The sequence below is a fragment of the Ambystoma mexicanum genome, chromosome 6p, assembly GCF_040938575.1.
Source record: "Ambystoma mexicanum isolate Mex_15411 chromosome 6p, UKY_AmexF1_1, whole genome shotgun sequence".
Lineage (NCBI taxonomy): Eukaryota > Metazoa > Chordata > Amphibia > Caudata > Ambystomatidae > Ambystoma > Ambystoma mexicanum.
The window spans coordinates 1,349,198,852-1,349,224,518 of NC_090935.1; the positions used below are offsets into that span (position 1 = coordinate 1,349,198,852).

At 45.6% G+C, this 25,667-nt stretch overlaps 1 protein-coding gene across 1 annotated transcript in view; it reads left to right on the forward strand.

The window, feature by feature from the left end:
• The window catches only part of LOC138510407 (acyl-coenzyme A amino acid N-acyltransferase 1-like), a 727,070-nt gene that overhangs the window by 14,307 nt on the left and 687,096 nt on the right, over positions 1 to 25,667 (forward strand). The window lies entirely within an intron of this gene.

Consider the following 25,667-nt stretch of genomic DNA (forward strand, 5'->3'; position numbering starts at 1 on the left):
TCTACCTTTTAGAGAGACGCCTAGTGCCCGATTCAAAAACACGCCAGGTGGATGTTATTTATTTCCTTCATTCACATTAATCTTATCATCCTGGTAAATTACATTATAAAGCTGATGCTTTGTCCAGCCAGAAATACTAAAGGGATGCCATTAACGATCTTTACTCCACAGGTCACATCAGTATTTGGCTCTGTGGACTGACATAAGCCTTCATGGTGGACTATGTACCACCCAAAAGGTACATAGGAGGTACCCCTGTGGCGGTGCCAAAAAAGTTCTTAAGGTGGACATCAGACAAACCTGCTGAACAGTCCATTGGTTCTGACGGTGGCCTCAGAAATGCAAAGACATCAAAGAATACAACCATGAAAACAGACAACCAATAAACGGGCCCTCAGAGGCATCTTGCACCTACCAGTGGACACTGGGGAAAGAGCACCATGCACATTTTGTAATGCATTTTTTCCCTTCCAAGAAGATGATGGTCATTTTGCTAATCATGGATACTAACACCAAGAGTGTTCACCTTGAAGCCTTAAGCACCGGGCCGTCAGAAGAGACTCGATTTCCACTTCATCCAACACGTGGTTTGCCTACATGGATTTCTTAACGAGATGACTGACCAAGGACCACAGTTTTTAGCCAGGTATTGCAGGTTTCGACATGAGTTAGCAAGACTATTAGGCTTCCAAGTGCTACAGTATACTGCATTTCATTTACAGACACATCAACAGACCAAGACTTATGTCGAGTTGTGAGCGGAGGGAGACAGTACAATTTGACGCTTCCACCTAACAGCAAACCTAGGGACTACTGGGTAGCCTTTAGGAGCTATATGTCCAGGGAGGTAGATCATGAAACCGACATCAATGTACAAGTATCTCATGGCACTCCTGATAGCCTCCCTTTCCCCCCAACGGGCTTTACCCCCTGTGATCACCCACGACTGAGGGACCTGAAACTTTAAAGCTCCCTCAAGATGTGGTATCGACTGGGACCACAATCCATGTACAATTCACTAATGTTGATGGTCCTGTGCGCTTCACAGAGACTGTGTTAATTTGTGTGCAAGTCAAATTGTATGTAAAAGATGGAAGAAGTAGGTGGGAGGAGGGAGGGGGGGTTGCACGAAGCCCTAGTTGGTATTATTATGGACTGTTTAATATGAAAAATCTTATAAAAACAGTTTTTAAAAAAAAGAACCCAGTGGGGAAGGAGCCAGTCCGAAGACCTTAAACATACTCCTCAAAGGTAAGACACATTCCGGGCCATCTTACAAGGACACCCAGCAACCCTGGTGTAAATGAAAGACTGGAGGAAGCCAGAAAAGAGGATAAGGCAGGAAGAAGCAGACTTGCAATTTACTGCTCCTGTGAGTAATCTGGAGACCACAAACGTTAATGAGGTAGCCTGCCTGCTGATAATTATCAGCAAAAGTTCTGCTAGATACTATGCAGTGATTATGTGTCAGTGGCACCCATGTCCTTCTACCTCCGTCAGGCGCTTATGATAAAGACTCTCTTATGCTCAACCAAGTATACTCCACAATCCAGGCTTGGATGGCGACCAATTACTCGTGCCTGAATGACGATAAGACAGAGATTCTGCTGGTGGGCTCTTTTGCAGTGCTAAAAAAAGAACTCAGCCCACAATTCACTTCATTCTTGATAGATGGAATCCAGATTTCTGTCTCAGATGCAGTAAAAACAAGGTGTACACGTGGATGCCTCCCTTTCCCTCAATAAACAAGTCAGTGCTGTAGGTTCCTCAGCAGTTTACGCTACTAAGCTCATCAACGCACAAGACAATTCCTTACCACAGAAAGCATGACTATTGCCCGAGCAATCACAGGTGCAATACTAGATTACTGCAACATCCCATTTGTGGGAAATTATAAATGGAACATGAACAAACTACAAGTAATACAGAATAACGCCCTCCGAGCAGCACAGAACATCCCATAAAGGACCACATCACAGCTGCTAGGAAAAAGGCTCACTGGCTCCCCGTCAGGGAAAGGATTATCTTCAAGACTCTCTCTATTACCCACAAATGTTTGAGCAAAACCACCCCACAATACTCGGCACGGAAAAATCAAGAGATCTAAATCTAACAGACCTGCAAGATCCTTTCATGTCCACAAATTAGCCATTCCAAAAGTGAAAAGAGCCAAAAGAGTGGGGTAAGCTTCCCAGCAGTAGCAGTAAACGACTGGAATTCCCTGCCCACAGAACTAAGAGCAGAGGACTCATACTGGGCCTTCTGGAAAGCTCTGACATCTTGGTTATTTGCCTAATCTCTCCTTAACCTGGGGAAATTATCTGCTTGTAATTTGTTTCCTTAATGTCTTAGAAATCTTTTGTATCATGTAATCGGTTGCAACAGTGCCCTGATGCCTGCGGGTTTAGGCGCTTTACAAATGGGAAAAATAAATAAATAAATGCACCCGTCATGCTCAAGGGTATTTGAGCAATCTATTTCCTTTGCATAGATAAACCACTACCATGCCTCCATCGGTGTGGTGGTTCTTTTGCCTGATGGGTGCACATCCCGAGTAACTACCTGCACTTGCACCATCTTGTAGTTCTGCCCCGGCTGCACAGGAGGTTGCTAAAAGACTAGATGCTGAAAAAGCAGCTAAAACCAATCTGCGAAAAGCCAAGGGACTGTAAATACGTGGCTGACATTAACAACGGTCCCTGCACCCTTTTTTCTGCTTTCTTCCCTGCTGCTTGCTGCTTCTGGAATACCCAGCCGCTGCCTCGCTCGTACTTCTTCTAATACTCAGCCTAAGCTTCACGTGAGCTTAGTACACCTGCATTGGAACGATTCCTCCAAACTCTAATACCGACCAGTCCTAGCTCATGTTCATGTGCAAGTGTTTTTATACCAGACCGGTTAGAGAGGCTCCACAAACTTGCTCATCATTTCTCTGAGGGTTTTCTGCATAACTTCTATGCACCTTTTCCCTTTCCCTGTGCTCAGACCTTGAAGGTCACTCAATACCTGAAGAACTCATCAGCCTGGAAACCTGCTTCGCTTTCATGGTTAGTGGTGCTGTCTGAAAGAACAGCCCACCTTATAGGAGCTTCTCTGGGCCCTGGAAGAAAGAAAGTGCTGTGCCATAGAACCCAGTCCTCAAAGTATCCAATTTTCCCCACAGCCCCACAAACTTGCTGACATCTCTCCTGCTTTCATGGGCCCTCCTTCCATTTGCTGCCCACTCTGCCTCCAGTTCTGTTGCAAATTAAGTTAACGTTGTTAGAAGTGTTTTCTTCTTGAACCTCTCACCAGAGGGCTTCCGAAGAACCTTTAGTAGTGCTGTTATTGTCTGTTGAAGGTTTGAGTGATGACACACGAGAGGACAACTTGCCAAGTTCGATGATTTCATTAACTACTGGTAGGTCAAGATTTGAGCTGTAAAACGCATATAGGAGCTAGGGTAAGAATCTAGAAATAAAGAGTAAATCTGTAAAATTGTGTCAAGGATGGCACAGCACAAGGGGGTGGGGGTTCTCCAAGTTGTCCACAGAACCTTAGGAAACGGATTCCAATTAAAATAAAATACTTATACATAACCTTAAGAAGTCGCTGGTTCGCCTAGTTGATCACACAAAGTTCAAAAGGTGATGGCAACCATACATTTTAAAGGATTTTATACAGCACACCAATGCCACTTGTGTGGTTTCCAGGGGCTCAGGCAGATCTGTAATGTAAGGAGGGAGGGTGAATGGTTAGTAGGGTTAAGTGGGAAAAGAGCGAGAGAGCTGGGATGTGCTGTGGGCAGCTTCAGTTCAGAACCACCATTCACTGAGCATAAATATGATGATCGGAAGTTGGGCAACATGTGCTGTTGTGGTTCGTTTAGTTGTTGTGGTGTGGTGTTGTGATGTACATGCAAACTGTGGTGTTGTAGGGGTCTGGTTCTGTTAACTCCATCATTTAAGATGTTTATGCAGAGGAGTGACTTTGTTAGCACGGATTGTTGATGAAAGTCCTGGAAATCCATCAAAGTGCTCCACATCTCCCACCATAGACATCCATCAAAGTACAGCACTGCTCCCCCCCACAAAATACACCCAAGTGCACCCCCACACAAGGAATCAATGAAAGTGTGTCACTCCTCCCCCCCATTGAAAATCCATCCAAGTGCATCACATCTCCCAACTCCGAAGTTCACCCAACTGCACCATGATGCCCACCCCTGAAATCCATCCAAGTGCACCACAACTCCCAACCCTGGAATCAGACTGTCACAGTAAATGCAGTAACACCTAGATTTGCAGAGAGCGCCTAAGTTGGGGACCCAAGAGTTAAATAATTGGTAATTAATGCAGCAGTGATAGGAATATGACTTGCTATCTAGCAGACCTTGGTAAACTATGTTAGGAAGCTGAGGGGGTCAGTAGGGCATTCTGTAATACAGTAATTGCTGTATTCCCCACACAGACCCCTCTTACCTTGTCAGTTGCTGCTGGTTGACAGCTGCATGCTTCATAGGTGAACACGGGCCAACATGAACTGGAGCTACTTCTTTAGGTGATACCCTTTGCCTCGGGCCATTGGCCAATGGGGCTGCCACATGCAGAAGGGCTGCCCGGGTTGTTGTACTAATAGGGATATCAGCAGCCAATGGGGGTTGTGGGGGTTATGGGTGCAGGAAACCGGGACGAGCCAGGAAGAAGGGTAGAGGACAGGGACAGAGAATGTAAGAGAAATGGGGGAGCAAAGGCTGAAATTGATGGGGGAGCATTCACCTGAGGCAGGCCCAAGGATGCAGCAGCAGGACCTGCTTTCACGGGCCTGCTGCAGTGATCCAAGCAAGTTGGCCCTGCAGAAGCAGCTAGTGGGGTTGCAAAATGCAACTAGAACAATAATGGGCAGGGGGCGTGATAGCAGCATTGCAGAGGGGGACCTGGGCAACAAACTGCATCAGATAGGGGAAGAGGGCCAAGAAACGAGCAAAAGGAGGGCAAAGAGAAACAAAAGAGGAGGAGATATATATATATATATATATATATGCAGCCAAAGTGCATCGGGTGGGGGGTAATGAAGTAGCCATCAAACACGGGGGAAAGGTGGAGCAGAAATGAAAGAGAGAGAAAAGGGGGGGCAAAGGCCAAAATGGAAGGGGAGCACTCACCTGAGACAGGCCCAAGGACAGAACAGCAGGACTGGCTTTTACAGGCCTGCTGCAGTGATCTGATAAAGCCGAAAAGTATTCTTCATTTGTTTTAAGCCTTCTGGCTGACCATATTCTTTCAAGAACATTTTTCCAAGTTTTGTCTGACAAGTTCCACGAGCCTAATCTATAAATGTCCCGCCCTAGCCGACAAATACCAATTATGTTTCCCTGGGAAACCCCGCCAAGGCATTATCATGGTTTCAACCTCTCCAATGTCACCTGGCTTCTCCAGACCCACTGCTATGGTTATTCTGTGCTCCTAGACAACTCTGTGGCCTTTCTCTGCTCAAAGCCCTCTCCAGTCTCTCTCTTCTCTAGACCCAGCTCAGTCTTCTCTATTCTAGACCTCTCTGTCGACCTTCTTTTCTCAGCACACAATCCTCTTATAGGACACCCACTCATTCTCCTGCCTTTAGGCTTGGGATGGTGGCATCCTTCACTTCAACAGACGCGCTTTCTGTCTCATCGAGGTGTAGAGTTACCCCCTCCATGCCACCTGTCAGGGTTTTTGTCAACCAAATGATATTATTACCCTTCTGGCCAGGGTGTCTCTTTCTTATGCATCTCAGGATTCTCTTGAAAGAGCCCAGGTTTCTGGGGAAAAATCTTGCTGTGGGCTCCACCTCCTTTTTGCCACTGACACATACTCACTGCATAGTATCTAGCAGAGCTTCTGCTGATACAGGCAGGCAACCTCGTTAAAGTTTGTGGTCTCCAGATTTCTCCCAGCAGCAGTAAATTTGCTTCCTCCTGGTTTATCCTCTTTTCTGGCTTCCTCCAGCCTTTCAGGGTTGCTGGGCGTCCTTGTAAAATGGTCCGGAATGTGTATTACCTTTGGGGAGTATGTCTAAGGTCTTCGGACTGACTCCTTCCCCATTGGGTTCTTTTTTTTAAAACAGTGTTTTATAAAATTTTGCATATTAAACAGTACATAATAATACCAACTAGGGGCTTCGGGCATCCCTCCCTACTTCTTCCTTCGTTTACATACAATTCGACTTGCAGATAAATTACCAGTCTCTGTGAAGCGCACGGCATCATCAACATTAGTGAACTGTCCATGGATTGTGGTCCCAGTTCATACCGCACCTTGACGGGTGGGTGACCACTCCTTTAAAAATAATTAAAAATAATGTGGGGGTTGCAGGGGAGTCCCCCACAGGTTCTATGCCTTAATATCAGCACAAAAATATGGTGATATTTTTGAGGGGATATTAACACATGGAACCTCATATTCAACATTGCTTCAGCTATGCCCGACCATAAAGACTGAACCTGAGGGCAGAGCCAGGTGACGTGGTAAAAATCTTCTGGAGCCTGTGACACCTCTTACAAGTCGGAGGTCTGAGTGGGAACCACTTGTGCAGACTAAGAGGAGAGTAATACATCTGGTGCAGGAATTTGACATGGATCAGGCAGAATCTATTGTTATTGGAAATGGATTTGATCTGGGCACATATTAAGCTCCACTGGTCGTCCAACAGTTTATTCCCCAAGTCGCCTTCCCATTTGTCTCTATAGTGGACTGGAGTTGGGGGTCTGATGGCCAGGGCCATACCTGTGGGATATATTGACCCACTCAGCTATGCTATACTACATCACTTTGCTGCAGTAGTGCAAGAAATGGCAAAATGGCTGCGCTGACTCCTGTGCGCCAGGATCTCAAAACTGCGTTTTTGCAACCACCAGAAAAATGGCTACACCACCCTGCCACACACATTTCAGGGGGGGGGGGGTTGGAACAGAGCACACACTGCAGGAGTGTGCCACTGTGCTCTGCAACATTTAACATGGAATTAATAATAATAACATTTAACATGGAGTGAAGTGTAAGAGGCAGCATTACTTTGCTGAAAACCCAAAATGCCTCTTTAAAATGACACCTTTTTCAACCCTTAAAAGTGCTGCTTGGCGCTAAACTCATCCAGGTCTTATGAACCACTGTGATTAAAAAGGCCCTGCAATGCCCAGGATCATCCATTGTGTCTCAGCAGAACCGGGCCTAATTCTTGAATGACAGCTCCTGTCAAAAGTATCTTTGAAAAATCAACCAGGGGCTTTGTTTTCATTTTACACAGGAAACACATCCATTTTCTTTGCAAAAGTATCTAAAAATCAGCTGTTCAGAGAAAGACTCTAAATAGATGCCTGTTTAAATGTATCCATGCTGGAAAACAACTCCAGCACCTAAGAAAAGAACAATATCTGCATAAAGTGCGTATTTGCTGGAGATGAAAAACAAATTTAAAGAAATCGTAAAATGTGCCTTTTCTGGCTGAAGAGAGAAAATTGCCTATTTAAAAGTTAATTGTTGTGTGAAGGCCTGCTTACTTAGCAATGCAAAAGGATTTGTTGCTGGTAAAAGTACATCTATAATCTGTTTTGACTCCACAGGTTTAAATCAAGATGTAAAATGAGAAAATAGAAGCTAAAACTTATAGGCCAAGTTGGCAAAGTATATTTAAAAAAAAAACTTGCTGTGCCAGTTGCTAGCCTTGCGAAAGGGTGACACCTCAAACTTCTGGCACAGGAAAGTGCTAATTGCCAGCTTGAAAGAATTTGAATGCACCAGGACAAACAAACTTCACAAACTCATCAGACATTCGTCTTTGCTCCAGGCTGGGACAATAGCAGGTTGAGACTCTCACCTTTCAAGTGCAAGGGGCAATAACTCCTTCAATCAAGAGAGAGAGCCCTCATCCTGCTTCAAAGAAACTGACAATTGACAGCAGTTGGGGGGGAAAAAAAGAAAAAACTGATCAAGTGACAATGGACTTCCTTTTGGTTTTAAAGGCAATTTTGTAACTGAACTTTAAAAGGTGTTTAACTTTTCAGCAAGAATTAGGAAAAATATGAAAAGTTTGTAGTCTAAATCTAATTTTATGCTCTTTCTATGAAAACTCGGTAGAACTCATTACTGCATAAGGAACAGAAGTTATAAAAAATGACATATTATGGGGAAAGTATTGATGTTGCGAACATAACATTTTGTGCACACATCCCTGGGGTAAATGCGCATCTGTGTACAAAATTGGGGAATTTTAGGCCAATTCTGTCATGTTTAAGATTACCAAAATGTGTCAGCAAGGCAAAACCAGGTCCCACAGACTTGGGGTTTGGATTGAAATATGACGTACAAAATATGTAACCTGTGTATCTGATTTTCTCAGATGTTGCAACTGCATAAATGTGTGTTTGTGGCAAAATTAGATTTTTATTCCAGTAGCTAGGGGAGGTTTCTAAACACTGTAAAAAATCACCCCATAAACATGACATCCTTTTTCTGTGATCCAATCAGCGAAGAGCTAGGAGGAGACTTCTACTTTGCCCAATCCTGTTATTAGAGGCGGGAGTAGTAAGCCCGCCCTGGTCATATTCGGTAGTGATGTCATCTGGCATGATAAATAAGGGCCCCCGACAGCACACAGGACACACAATGATTCCCGATTCCTACGCCAGTGTCCTGTTCCTTTCTGATCCTGTCTTCATCTTGCATCTATCCATCTAAACTCCAGATCCAAACACAAGGCCAAGCAATTGCTGATCCTGCTTCAGGTAGGCCTCAAATAAAAAATAAATACCAAAAACCCAAGGGAAGCATCCTGATCCAGCCTGCTGTTACTAGATGCATGCCTGCAGTAAACCTGCCATCCTAGAAAATCTTTAGTATCCAGTGACCAGAGGTGCCAATCAAATGCAGTCCGGTGAGCAGAACGGCCCAGCTGATCCTATCCCGCCAGCTTTGCCCAGCTGTCCTGTGTCAGACCAGATCCGTGTGGTGACCAGAATCCTTGACGGTCCAAAATCCTAAATTAAAGTGCACTGTAAGTATTAATAGGAATCATAGAAAACCATAGCATACCTTGCCTTGCCCTATCCCAATCTCTAAACCATCCTATCCTTACCTTAATAAATTGTAACATTGTCAGAATCCTTATTGCAACCCTGTCCTTGATAGCGCCATTTCTTTAGTCATTTTTATCTTGTGTAAATCCTAAACTATCAATCCTATTTCGAGTGATCCGACTGGTTCCGCCAGGGCGGGCGCTGGGGATCTGGGTTTGAAGTCATGAATCAACTCTAGAGCTTACTGTGTCCCTCTTTGGTATTCTAGCCTGAATGCTCCAGTATAGAGTAAAACTATAGTACATATTTTCTTGTCCAAACTGAGTTTCTTTTCTGTTTCTGTTTTCAATACCCTCTTTTTCTAAAAACGCCTCTTATTCTACATTGCATATCTCCCTCCGTTTAATAGCTAGAGACCTCATTTCAATTCTTGATTATACCTAAGACCTATAGCTACAGCCCAACCCAAACCGCACTCAAAATCAGTGAATTTCATCCGTTTTCATTGAAAACCGTTTGATTAGATTTAGGCGGGAATCAACATTTTTGCTAAGTTTTACACATGTTATTTCTACTATCAATTGTTTTAAACCTTCCATTCATTTTATAATTGTATGCTTTTGCTCACTATTGCTTAGGACTGCTAGTATCTTGTCAATGTTGCTCCCATAGAAATCTTTACTGATTTAGGGATTTTTGCACACTTTTTGTTTTATTCAGCCATTTTCGAGTGTCATTTTAACATTGTAGGTTTCAAATCCGTTTTTCTCTCTTGTTTGAGGAGGGAAGGTTGGATTCAAATTTTGTTTACTGTTCCTCATTCCCGATTACCTGCTGCTTCCTTATATCTATTTAGAATCGATTCTTTGTGGGTTGAGGGAACATTGCTGGGGGAAATTCTAACTTGAGTGCTATCTTTCCAAAAATTCAAAGTGTTCCTATTTCTCTGGAGTTTTCCATCTGTGATGCTAAAGGGTTAATTTATTTTGTATTTGTATTTGTTTTATTTGTTATAAGTGCAGCCAGGCCCATGAGCAACCGGGCGCATTATTTTACATAAAGTTACAGGACATTACAGTTACATACATTAGATCAGGTATGTACAGTTTGAGCAGGACATGATACACAAGCTCTCCCCTTTTGCAAGACCTAGTTACAGGATGTTGCAGTTGCATGCGGTTGATCAGGAGGATACAGTTAGACAAGGCAGGAGACTTTAGCTCTCCCCATTTACAAGAGGACAGTAAAGGTAAAGTAAATAAATTAGTACGGAAAACAAATACAGTAAAGCAGGAAATAATCTTCATCTCTATCTAATTTAAGTGCATTGTTCACATTCCTATCCGTTATTGTCACCACATTGGTGATTACTGCTCCCTATTAAAAAGTATTTGAATTTTGAATAAATAAATATTACCTTTACCAACCAGCCTGATTCCTGGTCCATCGTGACCCGGGGTATTTGAAAAGGGGTGTGATAGGAGTGGTGTATCTCTCAAATATTGAACCTACATATATAACAAAATAAGCATTTCGGTTGTGCGCTGCATACTAGACTGAGACCAGGGTGTATCGCCTGATTGAAATACTTAACATACCATATAGAGACGAGATCAACTTCCTGGTGGATGTCAGTGTAGTAGTGTACACCATTAATGGAGATGAGTGAGGCATGTTTGAAAAGTCCAGCCATCTGGCTCTCAATACCTTGCGCAGTTGAAAATACAAGAGCTGCGTGATGGGGGTCCATACTCCCTTGGATTTGAGGTCCTCCCATGATATGAATTTGCCTTCAGGGGCAATATCTCCTATTGTGTGGATCTGTAGATTTGTGAAATGTTGTATGAAAATAGCCTCATGTGTGAGTGGTAGGCCTCAGACGTGATAGATGGCCATGGTGCCGGAGGGGAGGTGGGGGGTAGTACTATTGTCCCAGCCCGGCCCATTTCACCAGGCGATCCCATGCTCTGAGGGTGATATCCAAGGGTTGTACTCCTGCCCTCGCGTGTCGTTCCCGCGTGGCACACAGGAGTCCCCTGAGATCATCAGGCCGTGTGATATTGTTCTCAAGGCGCGAGTGGGGCAGGTCACCAGTGGGGGACCACCACCAGATGGCATATTGAACCTGGGCTATGAAGTAGTATAGAAAGATGTCAGGGACATCCAATCCTCCCTGGGAGCATGGTCGACATAATGGGTCTAGTGAAATGCGAGGTTGCTTCTCGGCCCAAATCAGTTTGGTCATCATGCTCTTTAAATCGGTTCCAAAAGGTCACAGTCGGCCATATCGGGACATTATTAAAGACGTATAGTAATTTTGGCAGGACAACCATCTTGGAGAGTGAAATTTGAGCTGATTGGGAAATGGGAAGGCACACCGAAGTGTCCACCCTGTGTTCCAAGTGCTTTAGGCCGGCAATGTAATTCCCCTCATATAGCCTAACGGGGGATGTGGACACCCAGACGCCCAGGTAGATTCCCTGCAGACACCAAGCAAAGGAGTTGCCGATGTCTTGTGGGGAGACCCCTACGTGCATGGGAGTAGCTCAGATTTGGTCCAGCTGATTCAGAGGCCAGATAGGGCTTCAAATTTGGTGATCCCTTCTACCACAGGGTTCAGGTTGATTTGCAGGTATTTAACGTATATTAACATATTGTCTACATATAAAGAGAATAGATGTGTGTGAGCAGAGTGTGACCCCTCTATGGGCATGGTATTCCCTCAGGGAGCATGCCACTGGTTCAATTGCCAGGGCGAACAGGATGGGGGAGAAAGGGCAACCCTGTCTAGTGCCTCAAGATGGATGAATAGGTTCGGATTGGTTACCGTTGGTATACACCAAGGCTCACGGGCCGTGTACAGCAACCAGACCCAGTGTAAAAACATGGTACCCATGCCGGCACGCTGGAGGACCTCAAACAGAAATGGCCATTCGACAGAGTCAAATGCTTTTTCAGCAACCAACACTGCTACTGCAATTGGGACCTCCGGGTTCACGTTGTGCATCAGGGTGACTAATCTCTGCAGATTGTTCTGTGTGGAGTGGCCCGGTATAAAGCCTGCCTGGTCTGGGAGGACTAGGCCAGGCATGTGGGGTAAAAGTTTGTTAGCTTAAAGCTTCACTAGGAGCTTGTTGTCAGTATTCACCAACAATAGGGGCCTATATGATGAGCATTTTTTTGGGTCCTTGTCTGGTTTAAGCAGGACCATCACTAGAGCTGTTCTGGTGGACCCGGGGAGCACCCCCGTTGAGCTGGCCACTTCAACCATGCTGCGTAGATGGGGGAGTAGGAGGGCTGGGAAGGCTTTGTATAGTTCGGCAGTAATGCAGGCAGTCCCACCGGCCTTACCATTGGGAAGTGAGCAAATTTCTTTTAAGGAATTCCTCATCCGTAGGGGGGATCGTTTAACCGTGTTACAACCTCCAGGTCCAGCCACCCCAGGGCAATCCTTTCTAGATATTGTACAATATCATCAAGCCCTGCTGAACACTGGGTCGCATAAAGCTTCTCATAGTATTGTCAGAACGTGTCATTTATTCTCCCAGTGTCCCTGGTGGATTCCCCTTCAGTGTCGCTCCTGCCTGATGGCTCAAGCTAGAGTCCTACTCGGACGGCCCCCCTCCCCGTACCTAGCGGCTGCTATTGGGTCACCTAAGAATCTTTCCTCACTGGCCATCAGCAAGCGGATCTCTCGTTTCTTAACCCCAGACTAGCTTGAAGTTCAAGGGAGTCTTTCTGTGTTTGACAGATCTCCATACTTTTTAGATCTTTTTCTTTGGAGGCGATGGCTCTACGGATATTCTTTAGGACGCCCCCGTCCTGGGAAATACACCAGCCACGAATATACACTTTGAACGTTTCCCAGACCACCCTCCGAGACAGAGTCCATGCTCAGTTGGAAGAATTCAGAAATGGCGTGGCGAATATCTTGGCGGAATACCATGTCCTCTAGCGCTCTGGCTCTAAATTTCCAACAGAGTTGTTTGGGACGGGTGATCGGACCAGTGAACTGCACCAGGACTGGGGAGTGGTCTGACATGGTTCGGGATAAAATCAAAGCTCTATTGGACACCCGGGCCGTTTCTGGGGACATAATCTATCCTGGAGGAGCTCCCGTGTACGCTTAAGTAGAAAGTCAATTCACGACTGTCGGGGTGGTGGAGATGCCAGATGTCAACCAGGACGTAATCTGCTGCGATGGACGTCCATTTTAGGGCCGCTCAGGTGAGGGTCGTCTGTACAGATGAGGACCTGTCCCGCATCAGCGACAGGGCTGTATTGAAATCCCCCGCCATTACCACCTTGTATTTCAGGAATGTACATGGGTGTTCAGAGCAAGTCTGGAAAAATTCCAGGCAGTCGTAGTTAGGGCCATATACGTTTATGAATAGAACGGACCACCCAACAATTTCCCCAGCTATCAAGAGAAATCAACCCTCCTCCTCGGTTACCATGTTGTACAACTTGAATTCCAATGAATAATGTATATATATATATTGCAACACCCCAGGAGTGGGTGGTATAGGACGAGCCATATCTATGGATACCCCAACCAGCAAGACCGGGGAGCTTGTGTTCCTTCCCTAGGTGAGTTTCCTGGATACAGAGGATGTTCACGTGGTGATTCCTGGCATAGTTTGAAATAAGACATCTTTTTCCCATTAGTGAACTCCCGGATGTTCCATTTGACCAAAGTAATGTTCATTTTGGAGGGAGTCTACCCCCTGGGGATGCATCACGTTATGTCAGGACTGAGGTTAGTGACTGAAGGGTGGGTCTTTGGCGTTCTGGATATCCTATAATATGTTAGGTGCTTAATTAATTCTGAGCGTGCAAAGGACCCCGAGGTCCTGGAAGAAGGCCCCCCCACCCCTCCCCTCTAAACCCTGTATACCAACTCGTATAAAACTGCAACTGCCCCTCACCGCCCCCCCACCAACACCAGAAACGCCAACCTACCTGCCAAAACAGCCCACTCCCAATTAACTCTAAACATCAAACAGGTTATCCTCTCCGTCCCCAATCCGATGTTCCGCTTCCGACATTCTGCCGCACAGTTTGTCAATTTGGATCACGGAGACATCCACTTTGCATGTTAACGCATCAATTTTAGCACCCAAATTGTCCGTACTACTTTTTAGCGCCAACAATGTTTGGTTGAGGGCTGAAATGTCCAAATGGGAGGGGCCGGGTCATCCTCCTGTTGTGGTGGGTGTCGGTCTGTTCTGGCAAATTGGTCCAACTTCAACTGTTTCTTTTGGTTGCCCATTTCCAGGGTTTCCCCACAGATGAGTTGTTTGTTGTGCCACCAGAGCCTGTGGTCATCTGGGGTGGGAAGGGGTCACACGTGGATTACCTAGGGGGACAGCAGGTGGCCGTCCAGACAGAGGGCTCTGAGCTTGAGAACTTTACCAAAGCAGCTGAAAAGGCAGTTAGCTGCATAGGTGCACTTCTGTATGGCCACATCACTCCAGAATTTCGCCAGTAGGGCAACAGGACCACATCATGTGTATGTTAAGTGGGATTATTTACCCCTTATACCTCAGGGATAGGCCCTCACAAACTTGCCCCCCAATAATATTAGCATTTCTGCAGAAATGGTCCCCTCAAAATTGCATACTGTACCTTGTGTTATGTATTGTCATTGAGAGGGGAGCCGCTCAGGCCCTTACCTTGGCCAGCAGGCCATTACCGACAGGGTTAGCCCACCACCTCAGGTTATATTACCTCATTATAGGTTACAGGTTTTCTTGTGGGTATCTCACAAACAGCAAGACATAATCAGCATAAAACAATACTATTCCTATACCACCGTGTGCATGTCAGAGTCTCACCAAATCAGCAACGGGCACTATAATTATGGCAAACAAGAGTGGAGATTACAGTCAGCCCAGACTAGTCCCCTTTTCAACATTTATAGAGCCAGACAATATGCCACTAGCCCAGAATCTGGCCATAGGCGACTATAATAGTTTGACATAGGAACTGAAGCGTGTCCCCAAAACAACATTTAAAAACGCCCTACAAGAATGGCCAGGATACAGAGTCAAATGCTTTTTCATTAAGTGTGGATACTACTGCCTGTACAGTTGCGTCATGATATTGAAGAGACTCCATATTTTTGAGGATGTTGAACAACCAGGTATAAACTCAGATTGGTTAGGGCGAATAATATGTCAGGTTTACAGTGATAATTTCGACAATAAAAATGTCGAAAGTCAAAATATCGAAAAAAAAATGTCGACTTTTTTTCAATGCATTTTTTTTTTTTAAATGGGGGGGTCCCCCCAAGCCCCCTTTTTTAATTTTTTTTTAATTTTTCCCTTTTTTTTAACTCCCGAACCCCTAAAATAAATATATAATTAAAAAAAACGAAAGTCGACATTTTTTTTTTCGACATTTTTTTGTCGACATTTTTGTCTGTCGACATTTTTTTTTCGAAATTATGACCACCCACCAACATGTCATATGAACGGCACTAGAGTATTAGACTTTTGGCAAATATTTTAACATTAATCAGGGACAACAGTCAAGATTCACAATCATGATCCTGTTTTCCTTGCTTTAATCACAGCTTCAAACATACATGATGGAAGTAATTGTTTCTCTATAGATTCCTCCCATACATTAAGCAAGCCTGGGCTAAGGATGAGCTTATATTGCTTACAAAAATCTTCGGCCCATCAGAGCCCGAGGATTTACCAGATGGTAACGGCACATATCACAAACTATAGTGATTGGGTGATCAAACTGCAAGCGAGTATCGCCAGATAGTTAAGGGCCAGAAATGTATGTATATCCTCCATGGTACATGTATAGCACTGTGCACATAGCTCTGTAAAAAAGTCACTTCATTTCCCTGCTAGTGTATATAATATCCCCCTTTCTGTTCTTTACATAAGGAATTAAATTACCCAGTTTCAGTATGTACAGGTTCTCCTAGTATTTTCCCTTTGCCATAGCGTTGGGCCGATATCAGAGCCCCCCCCCCCCCCCCCCCCATACAATGGAGTTCACTTTCTGTATTTTGGCAATATTTTTCCACTGCAATCTTAACATTTGCAAAGCATGCTTCAGTAGGGTTGGTGGCATGTTCCAAAGTTTGTTCAGCTCTTCCTTGCATTTAATTAATATCTTTTTCTAATCATCTTTAAGCGTCCATATTTGGTAAACAAGGGAATACACCCTTATGTAAACTTTTAACGCTTGTCACAATGGCTCTACAGTCCAGACAGAACCAGGATTTAGATTAATAATAATTGTATGCTTTCATGTATATTGGAGGCAAACACCCGGGGGTGTTGAGAGTTCTGGAAAAGACCCAGGGCTATGCTAATGTCGTAACTGTCGGGACTGGGGGGGCTAGCTAGCCTTTTGGTTGTAGCTCCTGAGATTCTATCCGGGGCTACAACCAGAAGACCAGGGGCTATAGCCCCCTTAGAGACCCCCCCCTAGCAACACCTCTGCTAACACCACATCTAACTCCATTAGTTATATTTAATATTGTTCTTAAAACCTTGGATCGGAATATCTTCTGGGAAGTGTCTTAGTTCTTGTAGGGATCAACCACAAGTCTATCCTCATAATTGAGTCATGAAATGAGACACAGTACATAAACTCTCAACTGTCAGGATGAAGTGCTCACCATGTATCTACTGCTTCAGATTCCACACGCCCTCTACAATTATTCAAGTGGATTTAGTCAAGCCTATTGGCTTTGTTCTTGTAAATCACCACCCAGTAGGATTAGTACAATGGAGAAGGTTTTGCATGCATGTTAACTAACAGGATTTCCATTCCTTCGATCTTTCCAAACGACCCAGAGTGTCAATGTATTACTTGCTGAGCTCGAGCAATGGATTGCTGTACAATTGAAATAAATCCTCTGGCTTGAGAGGTGTAATACATATTGTTTCCCCTTGTTTTGGCAGAACCCTTGTCTATTGCATGAGGTTAGTGCCCTCTACCCCACTGTAACAGATTTAGAATCAAACTACAATAAATCTATGCAGGTAAAGTAGCGAAGACACATTACCATAGTTACGAAGATGATGTATCCCTTGTTCTAGATACGGATATATTTGCTTCAATAAACGGAATTGCCTCTTCTGCTATAGTGAAGATCTTATTCTGTAACTCAATCGAATATTGCATAGAGTAAGTCATCAACCTCCCTCTTTAACCCCAAGGCATGTCTTACATTCTTGCTGTATGGCGGTGGAGAACTCTGGATATACATCAATCCTGTTGGGTCCACGTTTGAGCTTGCCCTTAATCCTTAACTGCATGTAGCAGGACATCCCCATCATCAAGGACCTGCACAATATGCCTTGGTGCTGCCCTGGGTTTAGGCTGTGGAGCAAGTGATCTATGGGCTCGTCGAACTGTAAAAAGTTTAGCAATAGCATAGGATTGTCAAGAATGGTCGCATTCTTTTTTCATACGGGGATATTATAAATCACCAATAAACAAGTTGTTTTTTCAACATAGGTTTCCATATTGCCCTTCTTTCCAGGACTTCCATTATGCCAATGTTGTGGCGTTGCAACTGCAGTTTAAGCTAGTCACATTTCCACTTGATTATTTTGATCTCCTTTGCGAGAGATGTTAGTTCAGTTTTCAATTTGGGGCCATCGTCCTCCACTGAAACGATCCTCGTTTCAGCTTCTGTGATTCTCTCCTCTGCTTTTTCAGGTTTCAACTGAGCGAGTGGTTTGCCATTATATCATTAAGGTGGAGAAACCCTCTTGCATACCAGCAGCAAAAACCCTTTAAAACAGACCAATATATATATCGTACAGTATTCACTAAAAACATTTCTGATGCTTGCATCTGCTTAGATTCACATGCTATGCATAGGCCATCATCTAGTGGTAGGGGACATTGACTGGGCGCATTTGTAATAATATCCCTATTGTGAGGTCTACTGTGCCCATGGTCCTTCATGCATCGAGGTCCTTCAGATTGTTTTGTTCCTGACATGAGGGTGCATGAATGGTTTGCTTGAGTACAAGAAAGATAAAGTAGGAAAGATAAAACATCTATGCTCCTTCAAATCCAAGAAGGAAGGGTGGTTGCATGTGAATCCAAGCACACACGCATATGCCTTCTGAGGCTTGTGGAACTGCTTAGATCACATGCTATGCACAGATTTTCGAGCAGTTCCTGAAGGAGGTGGGTTGTGAGACGGTACAGCGGCGAATAGATATTTTAATACCGCATTTCTCACCCGTGAATCTGCTTTAAAGTGTGCGCCTAGGCAGTAATGCTGAGTACATGTATGAATGGAACTCCAGTAGCACCCTTGCAAATGCACCTAAAGGAACATCTATCTATATAAATAAAAATGTAAATGTTAGTTTGTTCAAAATCTTATATCTCCGAAAGTTCTTCACGGATGGCTTTGCGATTAACGTTACATTTGAATAGGCGCGTGTTTTTATATACCTACTAAACATAGATGTCACACCTGCGACAGGTAAAAACATGCTTTTTCTGAAAAACAGCACCATATGTTGGACGTAAAAGCAACACACGCTATTTTAGGATTCCATTTCAATGCTCAAATACGTGCCGAGGAAGCAGCAGAGCGAGGTGCAGCCAGACTTCAGGATGCACGGTTGCAAGCACGGCGATCGCGTTCTGCAGCTTCAGATCTGCTTCGTTCTCAACAGAATGAGCGCAACAGGCTGAGAGTGGCTGAAAGATGTCAATGAGAAACAGATCAGTGTCAAACACGACTCTGCTCAGCAATCGCGCGATTACAATCACCTTGCATTCCGGTACAACCCAGCTGATGATTATAGTTTGAGCCGGCATGTTCTCATCGGCACCATGACTGAAGTGTGTCCTTATTGCAAGGCTCTGAAATTTAATGGCGAAACTAAAGGAATGTGTTGCGCCGTCAGGAAAATTAAACTGCTTCAACTTGGAGAACCACCAGAGCCATTAAAAACTACCCACAAGCATTGTCAAATTAAACATATTATAAACGTGCGTCTTCTTTTTTTTTCTTTTCCATTTAACCAGACTGAGCCACAGCAACGCGTGGCTGGGGACAGCTAGTTTGCAATAGTTGCTAAAGTAGCCCCTGTGCCTCGGGTAGAGTGGGCTCTTGGTGTAAAAGGTAAAGTCTTTTTGACAGAGTAGCAAAACTGGATGCGTTTGACTACCCATCTGGAGATTGCGTTTTAAGAACATTAGCTCATTCTCTGCCAATTGCTTTGGAAACAAAGAGTTCATCTGTTTTCCTCAATGGTTTAGTTTTGTTCATGCAGTAATGGAACACCCTCCTTATATGGAGGCTTTTTTCTGCTGAATTTGAAGACCGTTGGAAAAAAGTATAGCAAGTTCAATAGATTCACATGGAACTTTGATATGAATTTTGGCAAAAATCTAGGATGTGTTCCAAGAACCACCCTGTCCTTCGGAATGACAAGGTAAGGGCCTTGTACTGAAAGTGCTTACAGTGCAACGAAACGTCTTATATTAGTGACAGCCACAGAAAAAAGAAGTTTTGTAAGATAAATGCTTTAGACTGGCCTTGTGCATAGGTTCAAAAAGGTGGACCCATAAGCTTTGCAAGTACAACATGAAGGTCCCAACCTAGTGGTGGATTAGAAATGGGAAATTAGTATTTTTACTCCCTCCATGAATGGCCTTCATAACTGAGAGATTCCACCATATCTTGTTTTGAGAAGTAGTGCAAGCAGATAGAGGTGAGGGACTTCGATGCATGAAGGACCATGGGTACAGTAGACATCACGCTAGGGATCGTATTACAAAACCACCTAGTCGACATCCCTGTTCGAGTACAATACTCCATGACTACCACTAGATGATGGTCTATGCATAGCATGTGATCTAAGCAGATCCACAAGCCTCAAATACGACATGCATTACTCACTGTAATAGCATTTCAGACGATTGTATCTGCTTGAAATCCACATGCAGTGCATATAGTCCAATCGCAGAGTATTGCATCTTTTGAAGATCAAAAGGGGACGTCAACATTGTGACAGTAACACTATCCCTAACATGACATATACCCAAAATCCCTCACACGTCGAGGTCCCTCTGGTTGTGTTTTTTTCTGCCGTGAGGGAGCCTTATAGTCAGTGTGAGAGAGTACAGAAGAGAGAAGGTGTACATGGTCTATGTTCCTTCTACTCCACAGAGGGAGGAAGGGTGGGCACATGTGCATCTAAGCAGATATAATCATCAGAAATGCTATTACGATGAGTAATGCATGTCTTCTGAGGCGTGTGAATCTGCTTAGAATCACATGCTGTGAATAGACGAGCGAGCAGTGCCCAGAGAAGGTGGTGGGGTGTGAGAAGGAACAGTAGCAAAGCGATATTTTAGCAATGCTTGTCCCATCTGAGAATCATACCAAGAGTGTGCATCTAGGCAGTAGTGTTGTATAAAAGGTGTGTACAGAACTCTAGGTTGCCGATTTGCAAATGGAATCAAGAGGAACATTTGCAATGAATGCTATTGCAGCCCCTGTGCCCAGAGTAGAGTATGCTCTAGACGTGCAGGGTAAATCTCTCTTGGCAAGAGTGTAACACAGTGTGATGCAGTTTACGATCCACTTTGAGATCGCTACTTTAGAGACAGGGTCCCCTTCTCTACCAGCTGCCACTGAAACAAAGAACTGGTTCCTTTTGATTAGTGGCTTTGTATTTTTTCTCCAGATAGTAGATAACCGCTCTCCTCATATCCAGTGAGTGGGGGCTTCTTTCCGCCACATTAGTATGGTTCTGAAAAAAGGTGGGTAGTTCTATGGATTGGTTTACATGGAACTGAGATAAATCCAGGCGCAAAGCGAGGCTATGTGTGCGCAAAACCACCTGATCTTTGTGAATCATTAAAGGGCCTGCAGTTCACCAACTCTCCTTATAGAGGTGATCGTCAACAGGAAGGCGATCTTGTAGGCGAGTGCTTTAAGGCTAGCCTTGTGCATTGGTTGAAAGGGAGGCCCCATTAGTCTGGTAAGAACAACATCCAGGTCCCTCCGGGGAGCTGGGCAGGAAATAGGGGGACAAAGTATCTTTACCCCTTCCATAGAGGCTTTAATTACAGGAATATTCCACCATGAAACCTTGCTCAGGGGTGTGGTGTATGCCGAAAGTGCGGCCAAGTGGACCTTTAGAGAATTGAAAATCAGTCCTGAATCTAACAGGTGGGTTAGGTAGAGGATGATATCCTTAGGTGAGCAGTCAATAGGATTGAGACTCTAGCCATTACACCAGATGACAAAGCGCTTCCATTTACTGGAGTAGCAACGCCTGGTGGTAGGTTTCCATGCTTCTCTGAGTAGGTCCATGTGTCTGAGGGAGCTGGAGGTGCCCCAACTCTATGACCACAGGAGCCAGGCTGCGAAGTGAGAGTTTGAGGGCATGATGTAGTGTTTCTGCCTGGTCTTGAGGCAGCATGTTGTACAGGCATGGCAGCTTCCTGGGAGGGGGGGGAAGACAGACATTGCCATGAGATGGGAGAACCAAGGCTGGCGGGCCCACATAGGGGCCACCAGAATCAGCCTGACTGGCTCTTGGTGCAACTTGTTCACTATTCTGTTGAGCAGGGGTGTTGGGGGAGCGAAGACATTTCCCAGACCATGTTATCCAAAGACCGTTCCCTTTGGAGCATTTTGTGTTGGAGAGTCCACTTCCAAATGTTCTGGGACAGTTTGGACAGCCCTAGAGAATGAGTGCCCCCTTGTTTGTTTAAGTAATACATGTCTGTAGTACTGTCCGTGAGAGCTGGAACCGTTTTCCCCGGGGGGGGGGGGGGGGGTGTCTGGAAGGTCATGATGTGATTGTATGCTACCGCTGGAGGCCACACGCCGTGCAGAGTCTGTTGAAGGAGGTGAGCTGCCCCCCCCCCCCCAACCCCATCAGAGATGCATTTGTGGTGAGCATAGCTTCTACTGCGGGGGTGGTGAAGGTTTTCCCCTGCAGAAGGTTTTCCCTTGACCACCACCGCAGAGACTGAAAGAGGGCTGCTGAGACAACCACTAGATCATCCCACTGGCCACTCTTGCATGGGGCGCATGCATGGGATGAGCGTGAAGAACTAGGTAAACGCAGGAAGCCATCCTCCCCAACAGTCGCATGGCTTTGCTTATGGTCACCTGGTGAATGGCTACATAGTAAGAGATCTGGAACAGCATGTTTTGAAGCCTCTCATTGGAGAGAAACAAGGCTGTCTTTGGTCCGAATTAGAGCCCCCAGAAACTTGATTGGGGTTTAGACTGCATTTTTTCTCGTTGATAGAGAAACCTAGGTTGAAGAGCAGATCTACCGTCTTCTGGGTATTTGTTTGGCATGTTCCGTACAAATCACATTATGAGCCAGTCGTCGAGGTAAGGATAGACTGGGGTGGACTGCCTGCGCAGGTAAGCAGCTACTACCGGCAGTACCTTTGTGAATAGGCATGGCGCTGAGGCAATGCCAAAGGGGAGAACCTTGAACTGATGGTGGGTGTCCCATCATGAGCCGGAGGTACTCTGAGCTGGCAACATTGAAATATGAATGCAAGCATCTTTCATGTCCAATGTGGCCATGCAATCCCCCTGCTGCAGCAGTGGGATTACCTCCTGCAGTGTTGTCATTCTGAATGTGAGGTTTGACATACTTGTTCGTCTTGTGCGTGCAAGTCTAAAACAGGGCGCATGGGGAGATCCTTTTTTGGGGCACCCCTTTTCCAGCAGGCCTGAACTTCTTCCTGCAGGATGTGCAGGTGTTCTGGAGACAGGCGTCTGCTTTTCGGTGGGTGGTATCGACGTGGCCGCTGGAACTCTATGCAGTAGCTGTGGGAAACAGCCTTGAACACCCACTTGTCTGATTTGATCCCATCCCAGGGGTGGATGAATGACAAGCGATCCCGACCGGGGTGGGGGGAGGGAGGGGGGGGGGGTTAGGGGTGGACGGGAAGCGTGGGAGGGGAGCTGTATCAGAGAGTCACTTTGAGGTGGAGGCCGGGGAGCCTAGGAGTAGAGTTCCTGCCTCTACCTTTGTCTCTGCGGGGGCTTCTTTGTTGATATTGGCTGTTACTTGAAGAGCCTTTGCCAGAGGACCTGGGGGTACTCCCTGAGCTGCATTGTCCAATGGGAGAGCGGGAAAAGGATTGCCCCCAAAAGGACCAGTGTTAGTTAGCGCCTCCACACTGTTGGTAGGGCTTAGCCGTGATCTGGCTGAGCGACTTTAGTGTTTCTTGATCATTTTTCGCAGTCTCCAAGGCGTCATCAACAGCCTTGCCAAACCGGTTGGAGTCCTCAACTGGTTTGTTTGTAAGAGAGGCCTGAGTTTTGGGTTTAAAGCTGGCTTTCAAGTAAGGTTCCCTGGGCTAGAGTGCGTCCAATGGTCTCAGCAGAGTCCAGAGTGTTCTTCAAAATGTTATGAGTAACCTGTCCTTCCTCAGCCACGACCACCAGCAAGCATGATCGGGTGGGATCTGGGACATCATGAAGGGCATCCTGGACTAGGCCCCATTGGACATCGCTGTAACTTGCCAGGAGAGTGGTATTGTTTGCGATCCTAGAAGAGTAGGCCGCACAGGCGGTGACCCTTTTAGCCCAAAGCATAAACGCCATTTACAGTCTGGAGGTGCTTCCACTGAGAACAGTGGAACACCCTCCCTTTTTCAAGTGGTAGTAAACACCAGGGAGTCCTGTGTAGCATGACCTCATATAGTGTGTCAGAAGGTGACAGCCCGTGAGACAGAAATAGTAGGGAAGGGGCTAGGCACCTCTTTACAGAGTTCAGTAAGGGATGGATTGACTAGTTGGAGGCTTCTCCTTCAGGATATCCTCAACAGTCTTTGAGCTGCCTCATGTGTTGCAATCTGGAAATGATCTGCTGCTCTTTTTAAAATAGCATTGAACATCTGGTCATCAACAGGTGACTAATCCCTCTGTGGAGGCAAAGAAGGGTGTTCTAGACAGAGGATGTCTAGGTCTGGGGTATATGTAGGTGATAGCCAAGGGCCCTGGTCCCCTGCCTGATCTTAATCCCAGTCTGGGTCCTGATAAACTGTCTTGTGCAAAGGGATTAATGACCTCATATGCATCTTCCTGTGTTGGGTCCTCTGGGACATCCAAGATATCCTCCTGGGGTCCCTGTTCAGAGATGGGGAATTTCTGCAGTTTGTTAAGGAATGGGGCAGGAGTCCTCTTCCCAGGATCTCTTGGGTGTAATGTACCTGTCAGAAAAGTCAATAAACTGGGCCATTTTGTCCATTTACGGTTCACATTTTTCCGCTATTCCATAGGGAAGAGGCAGAAGGATCTGGAGGAGGAAAAAGTTGCCCAGAAGGGGGACATTTTCCAACTAAGGCCTTAGAGAGAGGCTGGGGGCATCAGAGTACACTCTTGATGAGCGCGGGGTGCCCCTGTGCTATGTGGCTGCCAAAATTATAGACGCAAGGCTTTCGCGGATTTTCGGCAGTTGAATCGTAGGTCGCGACGCGCCTAACTGCGCTGTCCGTAACTTCGAGGCCTTTGGTGCTTATGCGCCCTTGGACGGTGTGCCGACGCTGGTATGTTTTTTTAGGGTGAACACTCTTTACAGAGAAATGCCCAGTCGCATGTTGTGAAAGCGGTTGTGTGGAGAATGCCGAACCGCGAGGTTCGGAAGGCACTGTTGAATCTTTCGGCGGCCCTGTTGGCGTTGTGCACTTCTTTGAAAACTCGAAAGAGGACTTTGGGGTTGCGTTTTTTGTATTTGTTGTTTGCGAGAACTTGTCGCGGGGGTGTGAACTCCCCATAACAGAGCCGGTGGCCTGTCGGTTGGACCGGGCATCTGGGAGCCTGAAGGCTCCACTGAGAGGTTGATGGCTTCCAATTCAGAGCCATGGCTGCCGACGGATTCCTCGACATCCGAAACGACAGTGCCAACAGGGGAATGGCTTTTGGCCTGCATTGCATGAGCGCTCGTGGTCTCGAGGGAGACACTGATTGCAACGGAGGGGTGTCCTTCCAAGGAAACTTGCAGTTACTCGATGGCCAATTTAAAGGGCGTCCTCTCCATAGCAGAGGGTAGCGGCAGGCAGACCAAGAAGAGAAAGAGTGGTAAAGGAAATACATTCTTAGAGAGGAATAAACCCGGGGCCCCACTCTCCCTACTGTAAGGGCCTGGCCGGAAGGCAGAGGCCTCGCGGTCGACAGTCGCCGAGTAGGTGTAGATGTCTTCGGTGGCAGGAAGCCCACGAGGCAGTCGTCGAGAAGATTAGTCAGGAGAGCAGATGATCGAAGGTCGTGGGGACAAAGTTAGCAATATTAACTCTTGCGAGCTCCAGAGAGGCGACCAATAAGGATGGCGGAAAATAATCTGAGGGACCTCGACGCGGGATGGATTTTGGGTACACTACACATCACTCTCGGGATAGTGTTACAGTCACGCCCATGTCGACGTCCCCTTCTGATCTTTGAAAGAAAGATGCAATACTCTGCGATTTCCACTAGATGTCGGACTAAATGCACAGCATGTGATTCTAAGCAGATTCACAAGCATCATTTAGCTTAGGTTTGCCTCTTGGACAGTTTTGGAAACTGGGTCTATGCTACCGGCTTTTTATTAGTTCCCTTTGTTATCTCTCCACTGATTTAATGGCTTCAGTTCTTCCTACTATA